The following is a 14,266-nucleotide window of genomic DNA, read 5'->3' as shown; positions in this document are numbered from 1 at the left end:
AGGTTAATAGCTTGGTAAACTATATTTCTAATAGAGTGTTCATACTACAAACAGCTAACCAGTTAACGTTGATATTAATTCAATACTTTAATTCCGAAAATCTCCAAGACTGGGTAAACATATTCCACTCCATTTACCAAGAATAAGTATACAGCCCCACCCATCGTTCGATTTATTATTTGTCGTTAGGTTATAGTGGTTTCGGGGAATTTGAACATTCACAAGTAACCCTAGAGAACCGTGAATCGGAAGAAGAAGAACACTCGGCTTCATATGGTCTTTCTCTCACCACAATAAACTTATATTATAAGTTATATTATATTATAATCATAAACCATTTAAAATATCTCAACAATACTTCATTCTAGTGGTTTTTGGGAATTTGAACATTCACAAGTAACCCTAGAGAACCGTGAATCGGAAGAAGAAAACTCGGCTTCATATGGTCTTTCTCTCACCACAATAAACTTATATTATAAGTTATATTATATTATATTATAATCATAAACCATTTAAAATATCTCAACAATACTTCATTCTAGTGGTTTTTCATTCTATTCGAGACCTCTGTTGCGTATATTTTATAAATAGATATAAGTTGTTAGAGAAAACTAGTCATAAACAAAAAAAAAAACGATTATGTAAAATTATTGGCTTACAAGAGATTCCAACATCGTTTCCCTAACGACGAAAAGGAATATATCCTAATAACTACGTTCTTTTGCTCTGTGTTTCACGTCAAAAGAAATGAAAATATGTTGTCGTAAATCTCGACAACAGCTTCTTCCCGGTTGAAAGGTCAGCAAACCGATATTAGAAGCTATGTAAAAAAATGTGATAGATATGTCACTGAATATATCTCCACTTGCGGATCTTACTTTTTTGGGGTGTGCGTGACTTTCTAAAGAGCGTGACAGTTTTTGATTTACGTCTTCTTCTTCGCTCTTTTGCCCCTTCCCTTGACAACCATTAGATTAAGTCCTAATTACAACCCACGCGTAATGCTGCACTTAAAAGAAAATTTTATCGTCATGTCCGTGCTTGTCTTTGTGTTACTGTGTTGCTACCATATCATACATTCCTTGAAAGATATATATATATATCTAAAGAACTCTATACCAAGGAATGCTGGGATTATTGTAATATAAAACTGGATATCAGAATTATATGAAAGTGCTTAAGTAGACATTTATCATTTCATTATTAGCTACATTACAGAAAATTCTTGATTGTTCTACTGTCTGTAAAAGGGAGAAGCATAATTGTTTTGAAACAGGTGTATCGGTAAACCATGTAAAACTGGCAATAATTTCATTGGAAATACATCACTTTAATAGTGCACTGTTTTGTGTATTTAATTTTCCCCAGAAAAGTCTCTACTAATTTATATAACTTCGTATGTTTTATTATACGTTATTGTAGAACCTGTAAGTGTCGATCAATTTACTAGTGATACACATTTCTTTTAGCAGACTTTTACCTGTACATCCACTACTTCTACACACAATAAACATGCGAGAAAAACATTACACTTTTCAAGTTATACCCCTTTCTGAAAACCCTTTTCGCCACATTCATTGTCGTTTACAACTATCTTAATTTGTTATAATACATGTATATATACACTATTAAGTCAAATAAGTCGAAGAAGTTTTTGAAATACACCACAGTTAGTATGGCCGCTGTTCATTTGCTTCTGAATAATTCATAACGAATAATAGTACAGTCTGTAGTGTCCCTCAAGGCCTGAATTAAGATTCATGGCGTAAATCTAGTGAGAGAAAGCTTTCCCGAGTGACATCTAGATCCGAACTGGAATAGAAGACGTTAAAACTTAGTTTTATATGTAATTACACGAGAACAATTTGCATGAGGATATGTGTTTCATATGTGGCATTTATGGCGGTAAACACTGACTTTAATATGTTAGAGTAAACTTATCTATACAGTTTCAGTTCTTAGTTTAGTAAACCACATAATCAGATATATTAAATTATTACAGCTCATTGCTTCTTAATGACATTATTCATTCAGACATGTTTTGTTTTTTTTAATCTTCTCTGTGTAATTGATTTCTGGACGATATTAATTTGTGGTATAAAGCCATGGTATTTCAGAGACAATAGTAGTAGTTTAATATATTTTCTTAACATTATTTCAAGGTCAACCACAAATAAAATAGAATAAACTATTAAACGTATGGTTCTTATTATTTCACTGGTTCATCAAGCTGCACTGAGACAAATTTTAGAATAATAAAAAGTAACATAACTACGAATTAGCTATTCTACAAGGCTACATATATTTTAGACCCTAGTTGTTCATGGCTCACGCAATGTATAGACTAACGAGAAAGGCCCGGCATGGCCAGGTGGTTAAGGCGCTCGACTCGCAATCTGAGGATCGCGGGTTCGAATCCCTGTCACACCAAACATGCTCGCCCTTTCGGCCGTGGGGGCGTTATAATGTGAAGGTCAATCCCACTATTCGTTGGTAAAAGTGTAGCCCAAGAGTTGGCGGTGGGTGGTGATGACTAACTGCATTCCCTCTAGTTTTACACTGCTAAATTAGGGACGACTAGCGCAGATAGCCCTCGTGTAGCTTTGCGCGAAATTCAAAACACAACAAACAAACAAACTAACGAGAAAAGCATAAAAGGAAGAAACCTATAAAAATGTTTCTGGAACTACTTTCTAGTTAACAGAAAGTATTTCACGCCAATCAGTGTTCGTTAAAAAACTATGTTTCGTCCTTATTGCAATGTTACTTTCGTGTTTCTCTCTCATTTAGTTTCAAGTCATGATGTGTAAAGACGAAAACTCAAGGAAAAGTATCCAATAAACCTCTAGCTATGTTTGTAGTTAAGCACAAACCTACATAAAGGGAAATCTGTGCTGAGCCACCACGGGTATCGAAACCCAATTTCTAGCGTTGTAAGTCCACAGTCGTACCGCTCTGCCACTAGGAGGTCCTGTTTAAAAAAATTCATAGATTCGTGAACACAATATCAATAAGTTTTATAACTTTTGTCCCTAAACTGTACAATGACAATGTGTATAAGATAACAATTTCACGTACACTACGACACACACACACGTGATAATTGATTTTACGATATAGTTTGAGTGGAAGCACTGACTCTGAATTTTATGAATTTCTAGGAATTGTCACATGTTATACCTACCTAGTTTAAAACTGGTGAGAAACTTGTGTGTTTTACTTAGTTGAAAAGAATAACTACTTGATAATAATAACTTAAAAGTCCTCAAGGAAGTGATAGTCATAAAATGAAACGAAAAATATAACTACCTGTATAGAAAACGAAAACGGCGACGAACAACTTTCGCCCTAAAAGTTGGTAGAATTAAAATAGTGTACTTTGTATTTCTTTACGAAAACTAAACTTAAGTTCTGATTACTCATTCCCAAAAGCAATCTGTAAATATGTATAACAGTGGTAATAATTTGTTGTTTGAAACTTTAGTTGGGTAGAGTACCATTCAGACAAGCAGTGGTGCTGGCTTGAATTCACTTGGTTTTATGTAATAATTTGTTGTTTGACACTTTAGTTGGGTACAGTACCATTCAGACAAGCAGTGGCGCTGGCTTGAATTCACTTGGTTTTATGTAATATTTGTTGTTTGACACTTTAGTTGGGTACAGTACCATCCAGACAAGCAGTGGTGCTGGCTTGAATTCACTTGGTTTTATGTAATAATTTGTTGGTTGACACTTTAGTTGGGTACAGTACCATCCAGACAAGCAGTGGTGCTGGCTTGAATTCACTTGGTTTTATGTAATAATTTGTTGTTTGACACTTTAGTTGGGTACAGTACCATCCAGACAAACAGTGGCGCTGGCTTGAATTCACTTGGTTTTAATGTTTTAGATTATTCAGTTAGAAAAAATTTAGAGCTTATACATTATTATTATCGTGTTTCATTTCTATAGAGTTTATCTCGATAAATTTAGTGGAGAAAACTGTATGCAAGTTGCTTCTCAACTATCTACGTTTAGGTTCTAAATCAATGAAATAGTTTACATTAGTGTCTTTGGGCATATCATCAATTCAAAACTAATTTGTTGAATTAAAAATCCAGCACAGTGTCCCAAACGTACATGAAAGGCTAGGCTTTTATTCTAATTTGTTAAGAAAAGCGACCGTGAGAACAACATTATTGAGGACTCGCCATATTTCTAAGGCTTTCAAATTTTTATTTTTGTCTATGCCTACTTTATATATATATATATCAATTGACCCCATTTTGAAACTATATGTTGCAACATCTGTTTTTATCATATATCACAAGTTAGTAATCACCCCTAGCTTCAAGTAACGTCAACACACTTAGAGTGCATCTGGCTGAGCGACATTCTGGGTTACTCACTGTGTGGTTGAATAGAGAGATGATCTCCACCCAGCACCCTGTAGTGGAAAGCTATAGGCTTTCGTTGAATGCTATCCACATGTGTTGTCAGGTCATCTTCAAAACTTTCATATGCTGAACTTAAGCCTAACTTTCTTTTGAACTTATGCGGAAAACAAGGTTTAATCAACTACAGTATTCTGTATGGAAAATGTGATTAGGTTTAGTATAGTATATAAACATTGTGAATAAGCTAATTAGTAAAATCTGAAAGATCTTGCACTTATATTTATACGAAGCCGTTGAAAATTATCGCATACGTTTAGACCTTTTAAATCAAATACAATTTTCTAATCTAAATGTAAGTTACAATTAATGAAACCTGTCCTGTAAAAAGATAGACTAAAACCGCCTGATGTCATAAATCTATTTACTTAAAAATTAAAACATATGATCATTAAACTGCATCCGCTTACTCGGACAGTCAAAGATAGAATATCAGTAAAATTGTGTGGTTTTGTTTATGATATTTCATTACTTTATTCAGCTTTTGCTGTTACATGTGTGCTATTACAAATACATGAACACTTATGAATATATTCACGTGTCGTGTTTTGGTAAACGGTGTCGATTACTGAGCCAAACGATTGGTGTTTTATGTTTAATGATCATGTCCGTTTTTCTTGATATTTAGTTTCGACAAATCTTATTGTTTATATAATTTTCGAATCAGTATTCAATTTTTGAATTAATTTTCACGCTTAAGAATATTAGCAAAGTTAGTTTAGCATATAGAATTAAAGCTCTTGAGTTGATAGCAGCTTGTAAGATATCATTGGGTTTACGACCGACAATACAGTTAGTTAATAATGCAAGTACCCAACTGGTGAGATTTTACTCATAGTAAATTATATTTTCTCCGGACTGTTTTTACAGTTTGTTGAACTTTTTTTTTTTCTGTTACCACACGCGCACATACGTAAATATAAATTTCTACCTTTGCGTCACTTCCTCTAACTTCCTCCTGGAGATTCTGTAGTTAAATAATGACTTTTATCGGAAGCCATTTATTTTCGATTACAGACGGATTAAAATGACCCAGTTAGGGTTGAGAAATCGGTTTTCATTGGTCATTCGTTGATATTTAAGATGGTTATATGATAATATTTTATCAAGTGTTGTCACAAGCCTATATTAAGACTGGCCTATATTCGATAAAAAAATAAATTAATACTGTAACTTGGGTACGTTTTTTGCTTTAGTTTAGTTAGGGCTAAAATTTACTATATTTAATACTACTTAATATACTCATAATGCTTTCTACGACCCAACGTTAGACATTTTAAAAATTTTTGATAAGCTATTAATATGCTCAAATTCGATGACGAGGAACTCACTTTGAGACTAATAATGGTTGGAAACGGCTTGAATGGGTAATGAAGAAAAACTATAACTATGTACTAAGGTATACCTACATCCGCATTTTGTTTACATCCGATATCAGGACAAAAAACAAACAAACTGAATATTGTTACAACAGATTTATTTACTTTTGCTTAGTGTTTAACGTGATCATATGGGGCTAAAAGGCGTGGCTTTGACGTCTGATAGCTTGTGCATAGAACTAATGTTAGGCCTAAGACAAGTGGACTTACAGATTTTGGTGTGTGCGATTAGAATTATTTCGTATTATTTTAGAAATTTTGTATTTAATGAGATACTGATACAATAAAGATACAAATTTGACCGCAAATGTTTAGTGGGTATTGGCTAGTAACTCCTAATCCTTAGAACTAGCAAAACGGTTTAAATAATGAAATATCAATAATAATAAGTATAACAACTAATAATATTACCAGGTACTAAAATAACAAAGTTATGTTGTATTACATGATGATAAACTATGTAACTCGAAATAGCTAGTGATAGTAATGGTCACTGACGGGTTAAAGTTGTTCCCTTCTTAAATGACCCCCCAGTGGCTCAGAGTTAAGCCTACATTCAGGTTTCGATACTCTTGGTGGGTAGAGTACTGATAGCTCTTTGTGTGGCTTTGTTTGTTTGTTTGTTTTAAGGTATGCACAAAGCTACATAATGGGCTATCTGTGCTCTGCCCACCACGGGTATCGAAACCCGGTTTCTAGCGTTGTAAGTCCGCAGACATACCGCTGTGCCACTGGGGGGCATGTGGCTTTGAGCCTAACAACAACCAAAACCAAACTCTTGTTAAACTGAAAAATAAACAAGTTAAACGCAGGTGTAGTCACGAACGTTTTCAGAAGATTGTAACATTTTGTAAAACTTTTAATATTATAAGTGGTAGCTTGTTGAATGCTAAATTTTCGGGGAATTAAATAAACTTGGTATTCAAAATAAGGCTCAAAAAATCTCGTTTGTAAAAAATGACAGCAAATTTATCAGTTCTATTACCGAACACCTGCATTGTTGAACAAATGTCATTATGTCTAATGAGATGTGAGAAGTAAGAAATGTAGCATAACTTCCCTTTGAATATTAATAAAAACTTTAGAAAAAACGACTTTTATACTTCAGATATATATATATATATAAAATGACCTTTTTATTTTAACCAATGTTTCGCCTTTGCGGCTTCATCGGGTTAATATAATAAACTGTTGTGTATGTTAGCCCTGATGAAACCACAAAGGCGAAACGTTGGATAAAATAAAAAAGGTGCTTTTATATATATATGCAGTATAAAGGCCGTTTTTTCTAAAGTTTTTATCAAAATGTATAAATCCCTCCATTATGAACTACAAGCTTTGAAAGACAACAGAAATTCACTTGAATATTTTCATTGGGAAATGGAAACATTACAATAGAAATTAAAAGCGTTTTTTTTATCAAATATTTTTAAATCTAACTTTTGATTAAGGATATTATATTCAAACTAAAGCAATGTGTAGTCATTGCAATAAAAGAGATGAAACCCGGTGGATATATATATACACACACGTAACTATATGGAGAAATTGAGGACCTAGGCATTTCGTCGGTAGAATAATATCGCCTATTATGTCTTGTACGCCACCTAATGTGCAATAGTCGTTGCTTTGTAGGTTAGTTTGTAGTTATGCACAAAACTAAACTATCTGTGCTCTGCCCACCACGGATATCGGAACCCGGTTTCTAGTGCTGTAAGTCCACAGACATACCACTGTGCCACTGGGGGGCGCAATAGTCGTTGCAGTTTTCCTTATTAAGTTTGTAGTTAAAGAACATTCAAGTTGAGATGAAGCAGAATATACGCTACGTTTTGAGTCTTAGAAAGAAGCAGGACAACTGTAGTTCATTTCTGGACGTTTCGTTCGAAAAACATCAATCTAATATCAGGCTTGAAGAAATGTAACTTTTCTTTAAAGAAGTAAATTTGTGTTGTTATCTAATCTGAAATTAGCATACTTCATATGCAGGTTCCTTCGGTATGAGCTTTTGTTGTTATTGAATATCTGACTAGACAAACAAGTAGTAGCATGTGGTTATACTCATATTTTGTTTGTGTCCAATCCGTTGAGTGTTGGTATTTTAAAAAAAGGTAAATATGTTGTTCTCACTGAAACTAGAATTTTTCGTTTTTGATATTTTTGTAAAAGGGGATGAGTTGAAGTGAGATAGAGTTTAAGATTACCACAGCCTTGATTACTCTATAGAGAGAGCATGCTGTCTTATCAGTTACTGTTTCTGACAACCCATCCATTCAAGTCTTGTAAGCAGACAATGTAATCTGTTTGAATAAATTTTTAGACTTCCAGACAAATCATTTCAACTTATAAGATAATAGGATTTGGTCACGATATCTAACCACAACCAACAGCAACTTCAAGCAGAGTACTTATGATGTATTCACTCACAATGTATAGTTTCTTACGAAACATACATAATGTATACACATACGTGTATTGCCAAATCTAATTATGCTATTGATATATAAATTTTACGTTGTTAAGTAGGTCTTCTTAAAGAAAGCTTTATTTTAAAGACTGAAGAATATTCTGGAAGATACGAAACCAGTACTTATGCTTTTATGTATGTATGAGTATATTTATTTATTTAAATTAACAATAATAGAGGTATTTTAAAATATTTTTAAATATATTTTGATATCGTTTCATACATATATGTCTCTGTATTTTTTAATATACAATAAGTGTAGATAGTTGATTAATAATGAATATAAATTAATTTAATTGTGGTGTACTCCACAAACGACTTCAGTACTTGAACTTGAATTCTGGTAAATGAATCATTATAAAATTTCAGTTTAAAATATTTGCTAAATACTCACTATGGGTTAAATTCGTTTTATTAGAAAAAAAAAGATTTATACAATGCATATAAGTTGTAATTTGTTTTCAAAGCACAAACTGTCACGATATCATAAGCTTATATTATTATATTAGTAATACTTTCAAGTTTTAGAAAATTAAGATACAAATAACAATGACTCTATATAGTTTTATTTAAAAGTTTCGATTTCGAATGAATTGTAGCCCACCATCCACACTATAATCAGATAATAATTGTAGCCACACAATGATGAGCTTATAATTAGATAATAATTGTAGCCATACGATGATGAGCTTATAATCAGATAATAATTGTAGCCACACAATGATGAGCTTATAATTAGATAATAATTGTAGCCATACGATGATGAGCTTATAATCAGATAATAATTGTAGCCACACAATGATGAGCCTATAATTACATAATAATTGTAGCCACACAATGATGAGCTTATAATTATATAATAATTGTAGCCACACAATGATGAGCTTATAATTATATAATAATTGTAGCCACACAATGATGAGCCTATAATTACATGATAATTATAGCTAAACAATGATAAGCCTATAATTACATAATAATTGTAGCCAAACAATGATGAGCCCATAATTACATAATAATTGCAGCCACACAATTATGAGCCTATAAACACAGGAAGCCAAATAGATAGATAAATAGAGGTTCAAGGACGTTTCAACCTAGTTCAAGAATCTCTAGAGGTGATATATATGTCAAACCTCCATCGGGGTCAGAGATCACTTCTTGAGACAGCTTCTCAATTTCCAGTGCAGAAGATGACAGATCGATCCGGTACTGCGGTAGGATATCGTGGCTCAATCATGACATCAGGTAAATAATGAGGAGCATCTTGATGGACATTGAAAACTTGTTGGAAGCTCTCTTAGATTGAAAATACTGTCAAACTAATCAAAATGGGTCACGGTAAAAATATTGTTCTTCTCAGTAGAGAGGTGTGGGGAGGGTCTAATATTGATTACATCGTTGCTGTTTTTTGTGGGTTTCACAGAACATGAAAGTTTCAAATTGTAAACATGACCGCATTCCTCCCTACAGAACAAAAAGGACAAGCACAATTCTGATCCTTGTGGAGTTGTCGCATTTACTGTCAACATACTCAAAACTGGTCTGTCTTATTTATGGATCAGTTCATATACAATGGCCTTTAAATAGAAGAATTTTATGTAATATGATACTCCATCCCCCAGTGGCTCAGCAGTAAGACTGTAGGCTTACGATGCTAAAAATCGGGTATCAATACCCGTAGCGAACACAGCTCAGATACCCATTGTGTAACTTCGTGCTTAACAACAACCAAAACATTTATGTAATACAACTGATATGATTCCACTAGTTAATATTCCTCATCAGTCTTGTACGTATTATTTATTCACGTTAAATCTAATGTTAATATTCAGTAATATATCTGATTATTTCGTCTATTCCTTAATGTACTTCATAAGAAAAGCAATAGTTACGTCTCATGTCATAATGCGACCAAAATCTGCAAGATACTGCCAGTTCTTAAACAAGAAGGAAAGCTAATTTTAGAATGAGAAGCACACACACACACGCACAAGTGGTGCTGGTTGAAAACTTATTTTGAGTATCCGATAAAACTATTTTCAGAGAGTTTTATTAATCTATCATAACTCGTAGTTTTGATTAGCTGGTAATGTTTAATTTACAAACCGATCTTCGAGAATATAAGTAGGTCACGCACAGTTTCTCAGCTGAATTATTGTTTGTTTGTTTGTTTTGAATGTCGCGCAAAGCTACAAGAGGGCTATCTGCACTAGCCGTCCCTAATTTAGCAGTGTAAGACTAGAGGGAAGGCAGCTAGTCATAACCACCCACCACCAACTCTTGGGCTACTCTTTTACCAACGAATAGTGGGATTGACCGTCACTTTATAACGCCCCCACGGCTGAAAGGGCGAGCATGTTTGGTGTGACGGGGATTCGAACCCGCGACCTTCAGATTGCGAGTCGAGCGCCCTAACCACCTGGCCATGCCGGATTCAGCTGAATTATATAAAACTTAGTTTAACACAAATTCATTTAAGCTGCAGTTCTATAAATGAAGCCATAAGTTTGAAGTTTGTCTCACCGTATCTAAATAATCTGACCGTACTTTGCCTTCCCGGTTCGCACAAATTCTAATAAAACAAAAGTCAAGTCCATCTTGTATACGTTTGTATTTTGTTACTAGCATATCCACGAAATGTTGTTTATTAATCAGAGATCAGCACGCGCTGCTCAAATTCAGAAAACAGCGACGAACAAACAAAGCTCAACTACCTGATCAAGTAACAATCCCTCTTATATTAATTCGTTAAATACGACTAGATTAACAGGTTGGCATGTTTAACTGACGTAACACATTTTAAGTAGTTGATCCATTACGTCGATCTTGTAATACCAGAACGAAAAATATCCAAATAGTCTTGACGTTAGTCTTTTATGATTTATAGACAGAGTGAGTGAATAATAAGAGTTATAAAAAAATGATATTGTGCTGAGAATTTCTTGTTCCTGCGCTCTAAAAGATGACTTAGTGATTTTGAGAAATTCCTTATAATGGCGCACAAAATTTAACACTTTCAATCTGAACCATACTTTATACGACATATGGATTAAGAGTCCCCAAAGTTCAGGCGTAGTAGCCATCCCTAATTTTTAACTGCTGACAAGAGAGAGAGAGATAAATCGGTTAACGGCACCTGTCGTCAACGCAGCTACTCTTATCCGTGCAAAGGATTGACTGTCACAGCTATAACGACCCCACGACTAAACGCGCGGAGTATATTTAGCGACAAAATCGTGGCTCGAGCCTTCGACCATCCTTCCACCGCCTGTAACCACTAAGCCACACCAAGACAGATATATTAATAACATACACAGCTGAACTCCGACATGGGTTTGATTTTTAATTTTCACTTGTTAGAGCATGTATTAGTTCTAAAAACCACAACTAATACATGTTCTAACAAGTGAAAACTAAAAACCACTTTTCACTTGTTAGAACATGTATTAGTTGTGGTTTGGTTTTTTCAGTTTGTAGTCCGATTAATTCAATAGTAATTTACATGTTAGAAACGGTATTTAAAGAATGCGACTTTAATGTGTATTACTTGAGAGTATATCCATAAAATTATTTTCATCAAGTTCACTCTGTTATCGAACAATACGTAGCACTTCAGCACGTTACACACGCTGATATAGAGAATATCCAATATTTACGCGAATTTATGCATTTTACTAATCTCCAACATAGGCCAAAAAAAAAAAAAACTGTCGATTTCGCTGTTGTTGTGTTCTTCTTATGTGTATATGAAAACAATTCTTGTTCGTACAGATGCCTGTATCTACAATATTTTTTTGTTTATAAGTAATGATTATGTGTACTAAGCCCTCTATTAATACTGACCTTTGAACTCTAAATGCATTGCGTGTCTATCGACTTGTGCTGATGGTATGTTGTACAGAGAAGAATTCGGTAATCACTTTTAATAACAACAAAGAGGCCATTAGCTAGCACGTGCGATCACGAAAGGTCTGTGAAAGTTGACCTGTATGTGTTTTAATGTGACCAAAACATGGCTAAAACCTTACGGATGGAATATCCAAGGATGGTAATAATATGTCAGCAATTATTATTTTTTTCTTCGCTTCTGTCACACTTAGGTTCTCATCGAAGAAGAACAATAATCGAGACAGTAATCTAGTATACGAAAAGGTAGTCTGTTATCTGAAAGTTAAACCAAACGTACTTGAACTTCTTTGAATGATGTTCACAAGAATACCTGTCGAAACAACACTTATGTCTGGAAATTTGAAGCTAATTATCTCGGTTAATGTGACAAAAACTGTATCCTTTCTTTTTGTGTGTGGTATTTTAATATTATTATTTTTCTTCAGTTTCTGCCCCCCCCCTAGTGCTACAGCGGTATGTCTGCGGATTTACAACGCTAGAAACCGGTTTTCGATACCCGTGGTGGGCAGAGCACAGATAGCCCATTGTGTATAACTACAAACAAATCTTCAGTTTGTCACTCAGGTAGGTTTTAGGCAATGATTTTGATAAACTAAACCGGAAGTGTCTGATACACAGATAGCACATTGTGTATAACTACAAACAAATCTTCAGTTTGTCACTCAGGAAGATTTTTGGGCAATGATTTTGAAAAACTAAATCGGAAGTGTCTGATACACAGCTAGCCCATTGTGTATAACTACAAACAAATCTTCAGTTTGTCACTCAGGAAGATTTTTGGGCAATGATTTCGATAAACTAAACCGGAAGTGTCTGATACACAGCTAGCCCATTGTGTATAACTTCAAACAAATCTTCAGTTTGTCACTCAGGAAAGTTTTATGCAATGATTTTGATAAACTAAACCGGAAGTGTCTGATATTTTGATTAGATGTCATTAAAAATGGACGCCGTTCGCTAAGACATTATAAAGAAAAACAACGTAAACTGTTAAACTTATAATTAACATTTCCGTACTTTTCACTGGAGACATTCATGTCAGCGTGTTATGAGGTGGAAATAGTTTAAATGGAGAGAATCGGAGTGGACATTGACACCAGGAAGAAGGTCATTAAATCATTGATTTGAAAGTCGCAAGGAATAAATAATAAACTAATTTACTGCTTGATTTGAATGGAAAATTAAGAACGGTTTATGCACGAGACTATGCACGAGACTGGTACGAAGGCACAAAATCTTTAATTAAACAATTGGATTTATATGTTGAGGTTAAAGTTTACACTTAAAACTTGGGCGTGTTTTACCTTTAGAATGCTACATAACATTTACATTGTATTATAACAAAATTGTATATAAAAAAAAAGACACGAATAGTGAAACTTACGCAAGTGTGGATGTAATATGTGTGCGTGGGGTGTTTTTTGGCGAAGGCCAACCAACAATATATATATATATATATATACTAAATTATTAAGGCAATTCCAGAAATAACTTACATAAAAAAATACTGTCTAATGAGAGCAACTTTTTGCGACGTAATATGACCTTGACCTTTGTTTCGATATTTACTTACCTACCGAACCAAGTTTACCATCGTCAGTTTTTTTAGAAAGTAATTTGTTTATTAGTATACAACATCCGGGTATCTAGTAGCTATCCTCATAATGCTAGCGTGTCTCGGATTTTTGTTTGTGTGTGTTGAAAATAACGAATATTGGTATTTCTGATGGCGCTTTGGTGTACATTGATGTGTTACAGATTGTTATTTGTGGGTATAAATTTCTAAGCATTGGCTCCTTGGTGGCATTTTGGTGTATTCTAGCATGTTTTAGATATTTTTTTATTCCTTCAAAATTCCAAATAATGACTTGTATAATTTAAGAATGAATCCAATCTTGGATCTAATGGTTGTTATATCTAACCCTAACACAAGTGATTACTCTACCCAACCCTGGTTCTTCTATTATTGTTTACCATTTTTGATTCAAAACAATATAGAATAGCAATCGATGTGTTCGAAGGAAAACGAAGTTTGATTATAAACAAGATTACGACACTTATGATTAACAACATTG

This window comes from Limulus polyphemus, unplaced genomic scaffold, assembly GCF_000517525.1.
Source record: "Limulus polyphemus unplaced genomic scaffold, Limulus_polyphemus-2.1.2 Scaffold2112, whole genome shotgun sequence".
In the NCBI taxonomy this organism is placed as follows: domain Eukaryota; kingdom Metazoa; phylum Arthropoda; class Merostomata; order Xiphosura; family Limulidae; genus Limulus; species Limulus polyphemus.
The sequence above is the reverse complement of the archived record's forward strand: the minus strand, read 5'-3'. Positions refer to the sequence as shown.